At 39.1% G+C, this 15,462-nt stretch overlaps 1 pseudogene; it reads left to right on the forward strand.

Annotated features, from left to right (window-relative positions):
- The first annotated feature begins 4,929 nt into the window (after nt 1-4,929).
- Nucleotides 4,930-11,900, forward strand: LOC119879230 (annotated as a pseudogene).
- The last annotated feature ends 3,562 nt before the right edge of the window (nt 11,901-15,462 follow it).

Genomic DNA, 15,462 nt, shown 5'->3' on the forward strand with positions numbered 1-15,462 from the left:
GCTCTTGATAAGAGTGAAATCGTGGGGCAAAATCTTGATGGGAAGGAAGGAATTAAAACAGAGAATGTACATAACCCTATAAAAGGAGTTTTGTAAAATGGAGCAGAGAAATGGAGCAGGAACTGCACAGGGGGTGTCAAGATCAAGACCAATTTCTTTTTAGATAGGAGATATAATACGATATTGTTGTGCTGATGATAATAATCCAAAAGACAAAAATTTATGGAGAGTAAGGGGCAGAATCCTACAGCAATGTCTTTGGGATCCAGGGTACAAGGGTAGAGAGGGACATGGCAGTCATTTAAAGAGAGAGGAGGGGAAGCAGAATTGATAGGCACAGATGCTGGCAAGTGGGTTGATGCTGCTGGAAGCTTGCAAAAGTCTCTTTCTAGTTGAAATAAACAGCCCTGGAGTTCAGGAGAGAAGTTTGAGCTAAAGATAGAGACATGTAGTTATCAGTTCATAGCAGGTAGCTGAAAGGTTTGAAGCAGAAAATACATCTGTGAGGGGGGAGAAACAGTACAATAAGGAATGAAAATACCATATCTTATCAACAATACGGCTACTGACATAAGTACATTTAAAAGTTCAGAGAAGAGAAGAGCAAGAAAGACTGGAAAGATTTGAGGTAAAGGGACAGGATTTATTGAGAAATCATTCTAGGATCAGAGCAGTAGTGAGTATATTAAAGTATAGTAATCTGAGTAGTCTAAGCTAAGAACAGGAGAACGAAAATGGGAGAAAGTGGAAGAAAGCTCTGATTGCCTTGATTTGATATATATATGGGAAGCATTTTAGTCAATGAGAGCAATGGTTAAGGGAACTTAATGGTTTTACAGTATTGACTGAAGGTTAAGGTGTTAGGAGTGGAATCAGGAGACTGATGGAGAGCCTATAAAAGGAGTCTTGGCCAGAGTCAGGACCTTGATAACACAAATGGAGAGGAGGATTAACAATGGATATTGGAAATAAAGACTTGGGGAGGGCCAACAAATTCTTAGAGATTTTATTCTAGAGTGCTTTCCTCTTTAAAAAATGGGAATATGTCTTGCATATTTTAAAGCAGAATTATATTTAATACAAAACTCTCCTTAACCTCACAGTAATTTCAAACTGTCATTCAGATCATGTACAAATACCTTGCTTAAATAACTTACACCCACAATCCTTATTCCTTAGACACATATGAGGCAAAGGCATTACTAATCACATTTGGTAACACTTAATCCAGGTCTCTGTGGATTTCAACATAATAAAAACTTGGTACATTTCCTGGAATTGGTAACTGGGAGAGTAGAGGAGAATTTCCATATTTTCTTTTGATTCTATTCACACAGTCAGGTGAACCAAGACAAGATTGAGAATTTCAACCTGAAATACGAAAATAGTTTCCTTCTTCTCATTACTAAACGATCTAGCAGTTTTACAATTTCTATGTCACCCTCAGATAATTTTTTCTGAAATTAATTTGTATCTGAAGGACATTATTTCAGGACATAAGGCCACATGGCCAGCAACGGTGGGGGGGTAGAGGGGTGGCTGGGAGAAGGAAGGAATATTCAGATATAGAAAACGTTTATTGGAATAGAAGGGTTTGGGATCCCTGGGTGGCACAGCGGTTTGGCGCCTGCCTTTGGCCCAGGGCGCAATCCTGGAGATCCGGGATCGAATCCCACATCAGGCTCCCGGTGCATGGAGCCTGCTTCTCTCTCTGCCTCTCTCTCTCTCTCTCTTGCTCTCTCTCTGTGACTATCATAAATGAATAAAAAATTAAAAAAAAAAAGAAGGGTTTTAAATTCTAGAACCAAACCAACCAAACCGAAGATATAAATCTCCGATTTCCAAACCTTCTGGTTTCCCTATGTCAGGTGAGGATCAGAAAGGATCCCAAATAAGAGGGCACTAGTATTAATGACTCTAGAATGAGAGAGGTAAACCTTAAAAGAAACTCTATGTTTTAAATGAACTCACATTCAAACAAGGGGGTCTATTCCAAATCTAGGCCAGGAAATTGAATTTAACAAATCAGAAAACATTTACAGAGCTTAGCATGGTACAAAACTCTACAAAAGCAGCAGAGAGAATCATAACATGACCCCTATTCTTAAGGAATTTATGAGGATGATGCATCAGAAAAATATAAGAATTAAGAGAGAATTTAGAACTCTCCTTGAATTAACCAATAGTCTGGAGGCAAGAAGCAAGAATCAGAGTTGGATTTACCCTTCTGAACTGTAGAAGATAAATGAAGTAAACCTCATCTCAACACAAGAGTTTTCCAAAATCTGCAATGTGCAAACATGGATTTTTGGGTAGAGACCTCATTCAAGATTCATCCATGTATTTGAGCTCCCTCACCAGTCACTTATGTGCTGGCATGATGAGGTTTAGCAGTCAGCAAGACACTTTCTTACCCTTCAGGGGTCACAACCTTGGGATGCATTATATCTAGATAATTATTTGACATGGATGCTCTGAAAAGATACATCAAAATTAGTTTTTAGCATATTTAAGAAGACAAGACATACATATACAAAACAAAATATCAATATTAAATTTATTTATTTATTTTTAAAGATTTTATTTATGTATTCATGAGAGACACAGAGAGAGGCAGAGACACAGGCAGAGGGAGAAGCAGGCTCCCTTTGGGGAGCCGATGTGGGACTTGATCCTGTGACCCCAGGATCACGACTTGAGCCAAAGGCAGAAACTCAACCACTGGGCCACCCAGGCATCACTCAGTATTACATTTAAATTAAAGGTCAGGACAATAGTAAACAGTGACAGACATTCACCAGGACAAGAAAAATATGCTCTGAGACTTTAGAAATATTAGGACTGGGGATGGTTTGAGAGACTTCTGCATGGGTTTGGAACTTAGATGGTGGGCAAGGACATTTCAGGGAGAAATAGACATAGAATCATCTAAGTAGAATAGTGCATAGTTCAGGGAATGATTTGACATCACTGAATGAAGAGTTCATATAATCAAGTTGTAGAAATATATCCAGGTTGTAGAACTTGAACAATGCCAGCTTTTCCCAAATTTCAGCTAATCCTGTCATTATGCCATTATTTTCATGATTTTTGCATTAACTATACACCATCTATTACTTAGTATTCTTTTGAGATTGATGGACATTTTTCATGTTGCCTCATCCTAACCTCTACTTGTCTATGGGTTTATGAGTCATAAATTTTCTTTTAAAAAATATTTTATTTATTTGAGAGAGAGGGAGAGAGCATGAGGAGAGGGGAGCAGAAGGAGAAGCAGACTCCCAGTGAGCAGGAACCAGAAGCAGGAGTGGTTCCCAGGATCCTGAGATTATGACCTGAGCTGAAGGCAGAGACTTAACTAACTGAGCCACTGAGGTGCCCTCTTTTTATTGTTTTTTAAAGATTTGATTTATGAATCATAAATTTTCTAATAAACATGGTAGTCTGTAGCTATTTTTAAAATATATTTTATTTTATTTATTATTTTAGAGAGAGAGATTGAGAGAGAAACAGAGAATGAGCAGGGGGAGGAGCAGAGCAGACCCTGTGCTGAGCATGAGCCCAACAAGGCTGGATCTCATGAGGCTGGGATCCTGACCTAAACCGAAATCAAGAGTTGGAAGCCTAACTGCCTGAGCCACCCAGGTGCCCCAATCTGTAACTATCAAAAGTATTTATCAGTATATCTTGCAAAATCAACTTGCTTATCCCTCATGAAGCAAAGACCATATCTGTAGAATTACTGTTTTAAAGAATAGAAAAACACTGACTCCTTTGGAGTCTAAGTGACATAACAAAAGCTAAGACTTCAGAGAAAATTTCTCTGATGGCTATGGATGGAATGAACAACTTTGGGCATTGTGGCAGGTAGGGAGATGAATTAAAAGGCAGAATCTGGCTTAGCATAATAAATGAGAACAGGAAGAGATGTTTAAAAGAAACTTTATAATACATTAGATGTGGGAGAAAAGCAGAGGACCATGTCAGAGACTCGAGTTAAATAAATGACAACTCTATCTATATCTTTAAAATGTTTAGTTTTTTAGAGGCACAAGGAAACCATCTCCTAAAAATGAGATTTTGGATGATGTATTAATACAAGAATTTAGGGAAGAGGACTTCACTTAAAAATGGGCAGATTTTATAAAGATGAAGAAACTGTATGACCCAAAGCCTAGCTTCTTGGTTTTTAGCACATGAACCCTACAGCATCAGTCAAGTGCTGGACAGGCCCAGAGACTCAACTCAGTGGACACTCATTATTACTGACCATGTTAAAATCTGTGTTTTACAAAATGTTCAGAAAAGGTTCCCACATTTCAGACTATTTGACAGTCTTTGCAAGAGAGACCAGCAACTGTGGTTCCTGCTGAAATCCTTTATAATACAAAAGTTGAGGGCCACTGGTCATCAACAAGTGAACTCAATAATAAGCATGTATATTTATTCTCCCTCAGCATTTTGTGAACTCTGTTAAAGCTGGAGCTCACCTGACACTCTGTTCTGTTTCTGTTGCAGCCACATAAATAAGTTCACAACAAATCAATGTTATGATGGCTGCCTTCTAGAAGAGTTGAGTATTGGCTCTATTAATGGAAACATCGAATTACCAGGAAAATAGATTTTATTTAGAAAAAGAGCCCAAGAGATTTTTGGATTGGGGTGGACTCATATGATCAGTTCATTAATTTCACTTTTAGTGTTGAATAAACCTCTGAACCAGTGTCAACAACAGCATTGTATACCTGAGTCAATCTAATTATGTACTTTTGGCTGTTCATTTTCTTGCACAACATCCTTTCTAAATGTGTTGTGTAATGTATTTGTGAGAAAATATAAATAGGTGGTAGCAAGCAGGGCCTTATCATAACAGTTTTTCCAGGGATACCAGATACAAGACTGAATTTATCGAAGATCACTAAATTTTAGTGGTGATTATGTTGTATTTTCCAAAATGTGACAATATTTGCCCTCTTTGTTCTGAGTGTCAGTGCCCTGGACACTTTTATTGCTGCAGTATATGAACATGCTATTATATTATCAAAGAGAACAGAAACACCAGTCCCAAAAGAAGAAGCTTTGCTCCTGGTGAATAAGAGCATAGGTGTTTTGGAGAAAGCAGTTAAACTGGCTGCCGGGCAGGTATTGAGCTTCCTTATGCTGGCTGGGATACTGTAAAGGAAATTTGAAACTTGGAAAGAATGTGGGTATTTAGAATTTATGAAAAACTTTTTTGCACCCATTTATTTTGAACAGGGCACACATATCATTGTTACCCCAGAAGATGGAATTTATGGCTGGGTCTTCACAACGGAGACCATTTGCCCCTATCTGGAAGATATCCCAGACCCTGACGCAAACTGGATTTCATGTAGAGATCCACAGAGTTAATGTTATTACCCTTTGATTTCTCTTTTTTCTTTTTTTTAGATTTATTTATTTGTTTGTTTGTTTGTTTGTTTGCTTATTTATTTATTCATGAGAGACACAGAGAGAGAGAGAGAGATGCAGAGACACAGAGGGAGAATAGGCTCCATGCAGGGAGCCTGACGTGGACTTGATCCCAGGTCTCCAGGACCTGGCCCTGGGCTGAAGGCAACGCTAAACTGCTGAGCCACCCAGGCTGCCCTACTCTTTGATTTCTGAACAAAAAACTGTGATACTGTAAAATACAAATAGCAAATCCATTAAACTTGCCTAGTATTCTTGCTGGCAACCAATCTACTGTTCTGGACTCACAAGCCTCTAATGCCTCATAACATGTACCATCTGGCATGACTTGAGCTGATGATGCTTGGTTGGTTATTTATCGTAGTTTTCATTAATGAATGGTATGTGTATATATAGTTTTTATAATAAATATGCTTAATTGGGTTTTAACGAAGCGAAAAAGTTGTAATATCTGGTACCTCCGTTCCCACATAAAGGAAGCCCACTCGTGAATACCTACCTCCTTTGTAGGAACAGTAAAAAGATAAATGAACTTCTGTTTCCAAAGAGCTTTGACTATCATTTGCATTGTGATCATTATGGTGAATGGAAATTGTGTGGGATTTGAAAGTGTTATTTCTGAGAGCACAGCCTACTACCTCCTAGCTGAGTATCATGTGGCAGATAACCTATACGCTTGACATCTCTGTTTCTTAATCCATAATACAGAGATAATAAAATTTACTGTCCTACTTTCTTTACACAGTAGGTAAGAATTTCAAGTGAAGTAATACACGTAGAATCTAAACACTGTTGTGCTATCACTATTACTTTTTAAAACTGAATCTGAACTTCTTTGTTTTCTTGTCTGAGAAATTTAAGTAATAATTAGCTGTAGTTCAATCATAGCTTTCTTAGGGGAAAATCTGGATAAAACTTAGGAAAGGTTTATGAAGTTATTTTAGGTGTATTTACTTTTTAAAATAGTTTATATGTAGTTCCTTTAAAAGGCAAAATCTATGCATTAAAAAGTAATTTAAATTTTGCTAATTTAAAACTTACATGCATCTGTTCAGAACTATATTGCACAAAAAAAGGGAATACCTTTAATCATTTTGACATTTGAAATTGGTTAGTCGAATCCAACGCTGCAACCTAGGATGTGAGTCAGTCCCACCTCAGGATTTTCACCTTAAAAACAATATTGTCTGAGTTTTGCATGGTCCATGTTTACAGTAACCACATAATTCAATGTTTACTTGATTAAGGGTTTTTTTCCAGGGCAGGAAGGACTCAAATTTGCAATAATTCAAGAGGCTGATACTAAAATTTACTCTATTTGTCTGGGCTGATAAAACTGATTTTCTTAAGGGAAATGTATCCTGAAGCCTGATAATCATCAATCTCAGATGAATTATTTTAAACCGGGAAGGTAGGTGACCAATTAAATTTTAGCTTATTGGAGTCTTGAATTTTTTCAAATGGTAAGCTTTCAGCTCTGAGTTATAAAAGGAGAAATCCAATATTTAATATAATGGCAATATTGGTTTAAAAGAAAACCAGCATTTCTTCCCTAGTAATATTTATCCCTAAAGGGGATAATAGAGGGCTACATGGTCATCCCTATGTATTTAAATACTATCATTTAGAATATAACACATCCCATATTTCCTTGGGTTTTACCCATGAAGAACTAACAAAAGACATTATAATACATTAATTATTTAGAAAAAGATAAGAGAGAGAGAGAAAGAAAAGAAAATATGTGATAGTTTTATTGAAGGTCTTAGTGAATTGAATATCAGTGTTAACAATATTGCCCTGTTTTTCCTGAGGGCAAAATATTATCACAAAGGTTTTGAAGCAATAGTCATAAATCTGTTCTTTCTAATCAAAGATTAGCTCATCAGCGGTAAAGGAGAGATGATGGAGAGAATCCAATGGCCTCTAAAAGCAGTAAATCCATCAATTTCTTGGGTTGTCTTCTTGTAGCTACAAAATCCGTATTGGCCATTATTTCTTTATTGAGCATCTATTTGGTTCGAGGAACTGTGCCTGGTACAGTATACATATTATCTCATTCAATTTATGTAGCAGGTATAACTATTTACATTTTAAATATCAGGGAAAAAAGGAGGCTTAAGGTTTCATATTGGATGTTAGCATGGCGGGAATTCAAACACAGACATTAATTTCCATTTGAGCCTTGCTAACTGAATAGAGTCTCAATACCTGGATGCACCATATTATATTTGAAATTACCAGTGATGGTGAATCTACTCCTTTGAAAATATTCTGGTTGCTAAGATTTTTATCTTTTCTGCTGTCTCTCTATAACTTTAGTCTTTGTACTGCCTTTATTATATATTCATATGTATGACTCACCACCTTCACATTAGAGCCTTTCAGATATTTGAAACCAACTATCATTCCACCTATCTCATCACCTCAATCCCTTCTTATTTCTGGGATAATGCTTGCAATGTGGATGGATTTGGCACTACTTTGAGAAAGATGAAGATTATATTGCGTGTGAAATTTAAATCTTTTCTGATTTGATTCTTAACCTAGATCTTGTGTTCTAAGTAATTGACAAATAAAGTATCATTTTGGAAGATTAGAAATCACTGAAATATAGTAAGTTTGAGGCAATGTCTATTAAACTACGTTTGGCTACACTGTGGTGCAACAAAGACTCCGCGGCCTGGCCAAGGACAACTCTATCTACATTGTGGTGAATATTGGGGACAAGAAGCCATGCAATGCCAGTGACCCTCAGAGTCCCCCCCATCCCAGTAGTCATTACCAAGACAACTCTGGTGTGGTATCTGATTCTAAGGGTAGGCTGATGGCATGCTACCATAAGGTGAGAGTTTCTTCATTTGTTTGTGATAAGTATGTACACTCATTTGTTGTTATGAGTGTATTTCTTAGTTATTTCATTTTTTTAAAAAATTTGTATTTATTTGAGACAGAGAGAGACAAAATGAGCTGGGGGGAAGGATAGAGGGAGAGGGAGAAGCAGGCTCCCCACTGAGCAGGACTCGATCCCAAGACCCTGGGATCATGACATGAGCCAAAGGCAGACACGTACCTGACTGAGCCACCCAGGTGCTCTTGCATTTCTTAATTATTATGTTTTAGTTGAAAAGGGGGTTTCATTTATTTGGTCATATATAAGGATTCTGAGTTTGAATTAATCGTAACATAGAATATGTCAGAATATTGAAACAATGTGATAACAGCCTCACAAAGATTTTAAAAGTCTCTGAGAAAGAAGGTGAAATGCTATTTTATCCATGATTTAATAGCAGGGTTAATTTTTTGGCTCAATTCACTGACATTTTATTTATTTATTTATTTATTTATTTATTTATTTATTTATTTATTTAACGATTTTATTTATTTATCCATGAGAGACAGAGAGAGAGAGAGAGAGAGAGAGGCGCAGAGACACAGGCAGAGGGAGAAGCAGGGTCCTTGTGGGGAGCCAGATGTGGGACTCGATCCTAGGACCCCAGGGTCACGCCCTGAGCTGAAGGCAGGCGCTCAACCACTGAGCCACCCCGGCTGCCCCATTAACATTTTATACTAAGTTTAGTCATTCATTCTATCAAGACTTATCTTTTTTTTTTTTAATTTAAGTAAGCTCTATGCCCAACATGGGACTTGAACTCATGACCCTGAGATCAAGAATTGCATGTTTTACTAACTGAGCCAGCCACGCACTCTCCATTAGAATTGTTTTGATTGCAATGGTGGAAAACCCCAAATGAAATCTACTTAACACCTCCCCCATGGAATTTCCTTATGTATCTGAAAAACTATAAATCACAGGAAGAGTAGGTCTAGTTTCAGATGTAGTTCTATCCCTCAGAGGCTTTAAAGATGTCAGCCATTCCTCTACTTCTCTTAGATCTTGTTCCTGCTTTTACTCAGATTGTCCTTTTAGAGGTCATGTAATGCCCAACATAAAGCTCTCATTCTATAGCAGCAAGATCCAAAGGAAGAGTTCAGTTTTTACTCCTAGAAAAGCCTCATCATGCCTTGAGGCCACTTAGGCTACATGCATTCCTTGAGTTGATCACTGCAGGAGAAAGGATAAGCTACCATCTGAGAGTAGGGTGTGGAGGAGCAAGTGATCTTCACTGAAGGGGAGGGGGGTCTTGCTAGAATACACATAGGTACACATCAAGCCTAATAAAAACCTGAGCAAGTACTCCTGAGCCCAGGCGAAGTGGAGTTTGGAAGCAATAATCCAACTGGAAAAATCATTAATGCTTACAGATTAACAAGGTTTAGTTATTACATTGTCTAAATTCACTTTAAATATACTTAATTTATATAGACCTAGCAGTATCATAGGGAGATATGGCAAAGTTAGTTTTCTTAATGTGTTATTGTTCATACCGGCAGTGCTGTTGATAAAGAATTCAGTGTGGGCAGCCTGGATGGCTCAGCGGTTTATTTTATTTTATTTTATTTTATTTTATTTATTTTATTTTATTTTATTTTATTTATTTATTTATGATAGTCACACAGAGAGAGAGAGAGAGAGAGAGAGGCAGAGACACAGGCAGAGGGAGAAGCAGGCTCCATGCACCCGGAGCCCGACATAGGATTCTATCTCGGGTCTCCAGGATCGCGCCCTGGGTCAAAGGCAGGCGCCAAACCGCTGCGCCACCCAGGGATCCCCTGGCTCAGAGGTTTAGTGCCACCTTCCACCCAGGGCATGATCCTGGAGACCCAGGATCAAGTTCTACATTGGGCTCCCTGCATGGAGCCTGCTTGTCCCTCTGCCTGTGTCTCTACTCTCTCTCTCTCTCTCTGTTTCTCATGAATAAATAAATAAAATCTTTTATTTATTTATTTATTTATTTATTTATTTATTTATTTATTTATTTATGAATGATAGTCACAGAGAGAGAGAGAGGCGCAGAGACACAGGCAGAGGGAGAAGCAGGCTCCATGCACCGGGAGCCCGACGTGGGATTCAATCCCGGGTTTCCAGGATCGCGCCCTGGGCCAAAGGCAGGCACCAAACCGCTGCACCACCCAGGGATCCCATAAAATCTTTAAAAATAAAGAATTCAGTGATAATCTGAAATTTATAAGGTTCAAAATTTCAACCTGTAATGTTAAGACAGAAATATTCACCTTTTGAATATCATTTGTAGATATTCTTTCATTTATTAGTTGTGGAAAAATGAAGTTTTTGATAATGTTGTAGTAGTAAAACTCACAGTGGCATAGTGGAAGGGATTTATACAAATTTGTATGTAATAGTTTTAAATATGCACATCAACATGAAGGGGAAAAGATTTTATGGATATAGAGCACCTCTATTTGGCAGTTTTCTTACTAATATTCCCCTGCTTTGCTTTTTGTTAACAGTACAATCTTTTTGCACCTGAAATTCAATTTGATTTTCACAAGGAGTCAGAATTTGTGACTTTTGACACTCCCTTTGGAAAGTTTGGCATTTTCACTTGCTTTGACATTTTTTTCTCATGACCCAGCTGTGGTGGGGGTGGATGATCTTCACGTTGACAGTGTTCTCTATCCTATGGCATGGTACACAACAAGCTGCCCCTTCTCTTGGCTGTCCTTTCCACTCCGTGTGGGCCAGAGCCATGAGAGTGAATCTTCTTGCTGCAAATACCCACAACATCAGCACGCACATGACAGGTATTTCACATCTGTCCTCTACCAACTGGCCACGACAGTCTCAAAAGTGTTCATTGATTTTTAAGACTCACTGTTCTCCAATAATTCTTTCATTAACTCACGAAATTAATAATAGCATGGGTTTCTATACATTACTTTAGGAACATTATTCCTATGAGTACAGAAGGAGGTAAACTGTTGTGCCCAAGATTGTGAATCCAAGAAAACCACCAAGGAGCTGACACCGATGAGGGTTTATTAATAAGCTCGAGCTTGGGTCCATGTATACCCGACACAGCAGAGCAGGGATTTGGACCCTGAGGGGGGTTACAGCTGGGTTTTTATGGGCTGGTCTAGGGGTAAGGTGGGGTTTTTCAGTAAGGGTTGGGGTGTGAGAATCTCCAAGAAAGAGGTCTCACAAGATCTTGCTTCTTTATTCCGATAAGGGCACGCTTTGTGTTTTTTTCTGTAGCCGGGGTAAGGTAGAGTTCAGTACCTCGTCACAGTGGCCTGGTCAGATGGCCTGAGATGGCTGCCGAAGCTAAAATGGCTGTCTTGCGCCAATGTTAAACTTGAATGGCCCTCATTTTCTCGGCCTCCACATTTCCCCCCTCAGTGGAACCTAAAGAAGGAGCCAATTATGGGTCCAGGTTGGTCTCAGTAACAAGGTCTAGTGGTTGGTATTATTGTCTAAGTACCATAAGTTGGACTGTACTGATTCTGTCTTTGACAAAAGTAACTAATCTGTTGATAATGCAGGTTCCAAAGGTAAGGAGGAAGACGATAATGAGGGGTCCGGGTAGGGTGGATAACAAGGTAGTGAGCCAGGGGGAACGATTGAACCAGGATTCAGCTGGCCGGACATGGGTGTAGTGGACCCAGGGAGTAATCCTATCGACCTTGAGAGTGGTGGGAGTGGTCAGGTTCATGATGTAAGGTCCCTTCCAGCATGGTTGAAGTGTCTGGTGTTGGTATCTCCAGACGTACACCCAGTCACCCGGTCGACATTGATGGGGGTTCGAAGGTGGCCCAGTCTCATAGAGTCCCTCAGCTTAGGCCATTCCTGCTCATGGGCTCATTGTAGCATTTTTTTTAAAGATTTTATTTATTTAGTCATGAGAGACAGAGATTGAGAGAGAAGCAGAGACACAGGCAGAAGGAGAAGCAGGCTCTATGCAGGGAGCCCAACGTGGGACTTGATCCTGGGTCTCCAGGATCACGCCCTGGGCTGAAGGCGGACGCTAAACAGCTGAGCCACCTGGGCTGCCCTCATTGTAACATTTGGAGGGAGAAAAGGAGTTGGTGATCATCAAACTCAGCAAGCACCTCAGGTTTTAAATTGGGGATAATAAGTGGAGGAAGACCGAACATGATCTCGTAGGGGGTCAGTCCCATCTTATGTGGGGAGTTTCTTTTTTTTAAATAAATTTATTTTTTATTAGTGTTCAATTTACCAACATACAGAATAACACCCAGTGCTCATCCCGTCAAGTGCCCCCCCTCAGTGCCCGTCACCCATTCACCCCCCCCCCCCGCTCTCCTCCCCATGACCACCCCTAGTTCGTTTCCCAGAGTTAGGAGTCTTTATGTTCTGTCTCCCTTTCTGATATTTCCCACACATTTCTTCTCCCTTCCCTTATATTGCCTTTCACTATTATTTATATTCCCCAAATGAATGAGACCATATAATGCTTGTCCTTCTCCGATTGACTTACTTCAATCAGCATAATACCTTCCAGTTCCATACATGTTGAAGCAAATGGTGGGTATTTGTCGTTTCTAATGGCTGAGGAATATTCCATTGTATACACAGACCACATCTTCTCCACCATTCATCTTTCAATGGACACCGAGGCTCCTTCCACAGTTTGGCTATCGTGGACATTGCTGCTATAAACATTGGGGTGCAAGTGTCCTGGCATTTCACTGCATCTGTATCTTTGGGGTAAATCCCCAACAGTGCAATTGCTTGGTTGTAGGGCAGGTCTCTTTTTAACTCTTTGAGGAACCTCCACACAGTTTTCCAGAGCGGCTGTACCAGTTCACATTCCCACCAACAGTGTAAGAGGGTTCCCTTTTCTCCGCATCCTCTCCAACATTTGTGGTTCCCTGCCCTGTTAATTTTCCCCATTCTCACTGGTGTGAGGTGGTATCTCATTGTGGTTTTGATTTGTATTTCCCTGATGGCAAGTGATGCAGAGCATTTTCTCATGTGCATGTTGGCCATGTCTATGTCTTCCTCTGTGAGATTTCTCTTCATGTCTTTTGCCCATTTCATGATTGGATTGTTTGTTTCTGTGCTGTTGAGTTTAAGAAGTTCTTTATAGATCTTGGAAATTATCCCTTTATCTGATACGTCATTTGCAAATATCTTCTCCCATTCTGTAGGATGTCTTTTAGTTTTGTTGACTGTATCCTTTGCTGTGCAAAAGCTTCTTATCTTGATGAAGTCCCAATAGTTCATTTTTGCTTTTGTTTCTTTTGCCTTCGTGGATGTATCTTGCAAGAAGTTACTGTGGCCGAGTTCAAAAAGGGTGTTGCCTGTGTTCTCCTCTAGGATTTTGAAGGAATCTTGTCTCACATTTAGATCTTTCATCCATTTTGAGTTTATCTTTGTATATGGTGAAAGAGAGTGGTCTAGTTTCATTCTTCTGCATGTGGATGTCCAATTTTCCCAGCACCATTTATTGAAGAGACTGTCTTTCTTCTAATGGATACTCTTTCCTCCTTTATCGAATATTAATTGACAATAAAGTTAAGGGTCCACTTCTGGATTCTCTATTCTGTTCCATTGATCTATGTGTTTCTTTCTGTGCCAGTACCCACACTGTCTTGATGACCACAGCTTTGTAGTACAACCTGAAATCTGGCATTGTGATGCCCCCAGATATGGTTTTCTTTTTTAAAATTCCCCTGGCTATTCGGGGTCTTTTCTGATTCCACACAAATCTTAAAATAATTTGTTCTAACTCTCTGAAGAAAGTCCATGGTATTTTGATAGGGATTGCATTAAACGTGTAAATTGCCCTGGGTAACATTGACATTTTCACAATATTAATTCTGCCAATCCACGAGCATGGAATATTTTTCCATCTCTTTGTGTCTTCCTCAATTTCTCTCAGAAGTGTTCTATAGTTTTTAGGGTATAGATCCTTTACCTCTTTGGTTAGGTTTATTCCTAGGTATCTTATGCTTTTGGGTGCAATTATAAATGGGATTGACTCCTTAATTTCTCATTCTTCAGTCTTATTGTTAGTGTATAGAAATGCCATTGATTTCTGGGCATTGATTTTGTATTCTGCCACACTACCAAATTGCTGTATGAGTTCTAGCAATCTTGGGGTGGGAGGCTTTTGGGTTTTCTATGTAGAGTATCATGTCATTGGTGAAGAGGGAGAGTTTGACTTCTTCTTTGCCAATTTGAATGCCTTTAATGTCTTTTTGTTGTCTGATTGCTGAGGCTAGGACTTCCAGTACTATGTTGAATAGCAATGGTGAGAGTGGACATCCCTGTCTTGTTCCTGATCTTAGGGGAAAGGCTCCCAGTGCTTCCCCATTGAGAATGATATTTGCTGTGGGATTTCATAGATGGCTTTTAAGATGTCGAGGAATGTTCCCTCTATCCCTACACTCTGAAGAGTTTTGATCAGGAATGGATGCTGTATTTTGTCAAATGCTTTCTCTGAATCTATTGAGAGGATCATATGGTTCTTGTTTTTTCTCTTGCTGATATGATGAATCTCACTGATGGTTTTACGAGTGTTGAACCAGCCTTGTGTCCCGGGGATAAATCCTACTTGGTCATGGTGAATAATTTTCTTAATGTACTCTTGGATCCTATTGGCTAGTATCTTGTTGAGAATTTTTTGCATCCATGTTCATCAGGGATATTGCTCTCTAATTCTCCTTTTGGTGGGGTCTTTGTCTGGTTTTGGAATTAAGATGATGCTGGCCTCATAGAATGAATTTGGAAGTACTCCATCTCTTTCTATCTTTCGAACAGCTTTAGTAGAATAGGTATGGTTTCTTCTTTAAACGTTTGATAGAATTCCCATGGGAAGCCATCTGGCCCTGGACTCTTGTGTCTTGGGAGGTTTTTGATGACTGCTTCAATTTCCTCCCTGGTTATTGGCCTGTTCAGGTTTTCTATTTCTTCCTGTTCCAGTTTTGGTAGTTTGTGGCTTTCCAGGAATGCGTCCATTTCTTCTAGATTGCCTAATTTATTGGCCTCTAGCTGTTCATAATATGTTTTTAAAATCGTTTGTATTTCCTTGGTGTTGGTAGTGATCTCTCCTTTCTCATTCATGATTTTATTAATTTGAGTCTTCTCTCTCTTCTTTTTAATAAGGCTGGCTAATGGTTTAT

This window comes from Canis lupus, unplaced genomic scaffold (assembly GCF_011100685.1).
Source record: "Canis lupus familiaris isolate Mischka breed German Shepherd unplaced genomic scaffold, alternate assembly UU_Cfam_GSD_1.0 chrUn_S466H627, whole genome shotgun sequence".
In the NCBI taxonomy this organism is placed as follows: Eukaryota; Metazoa; Chordata; class Mammalia; order Carnivora; family Canidae; genus Canis; species Canis lupus.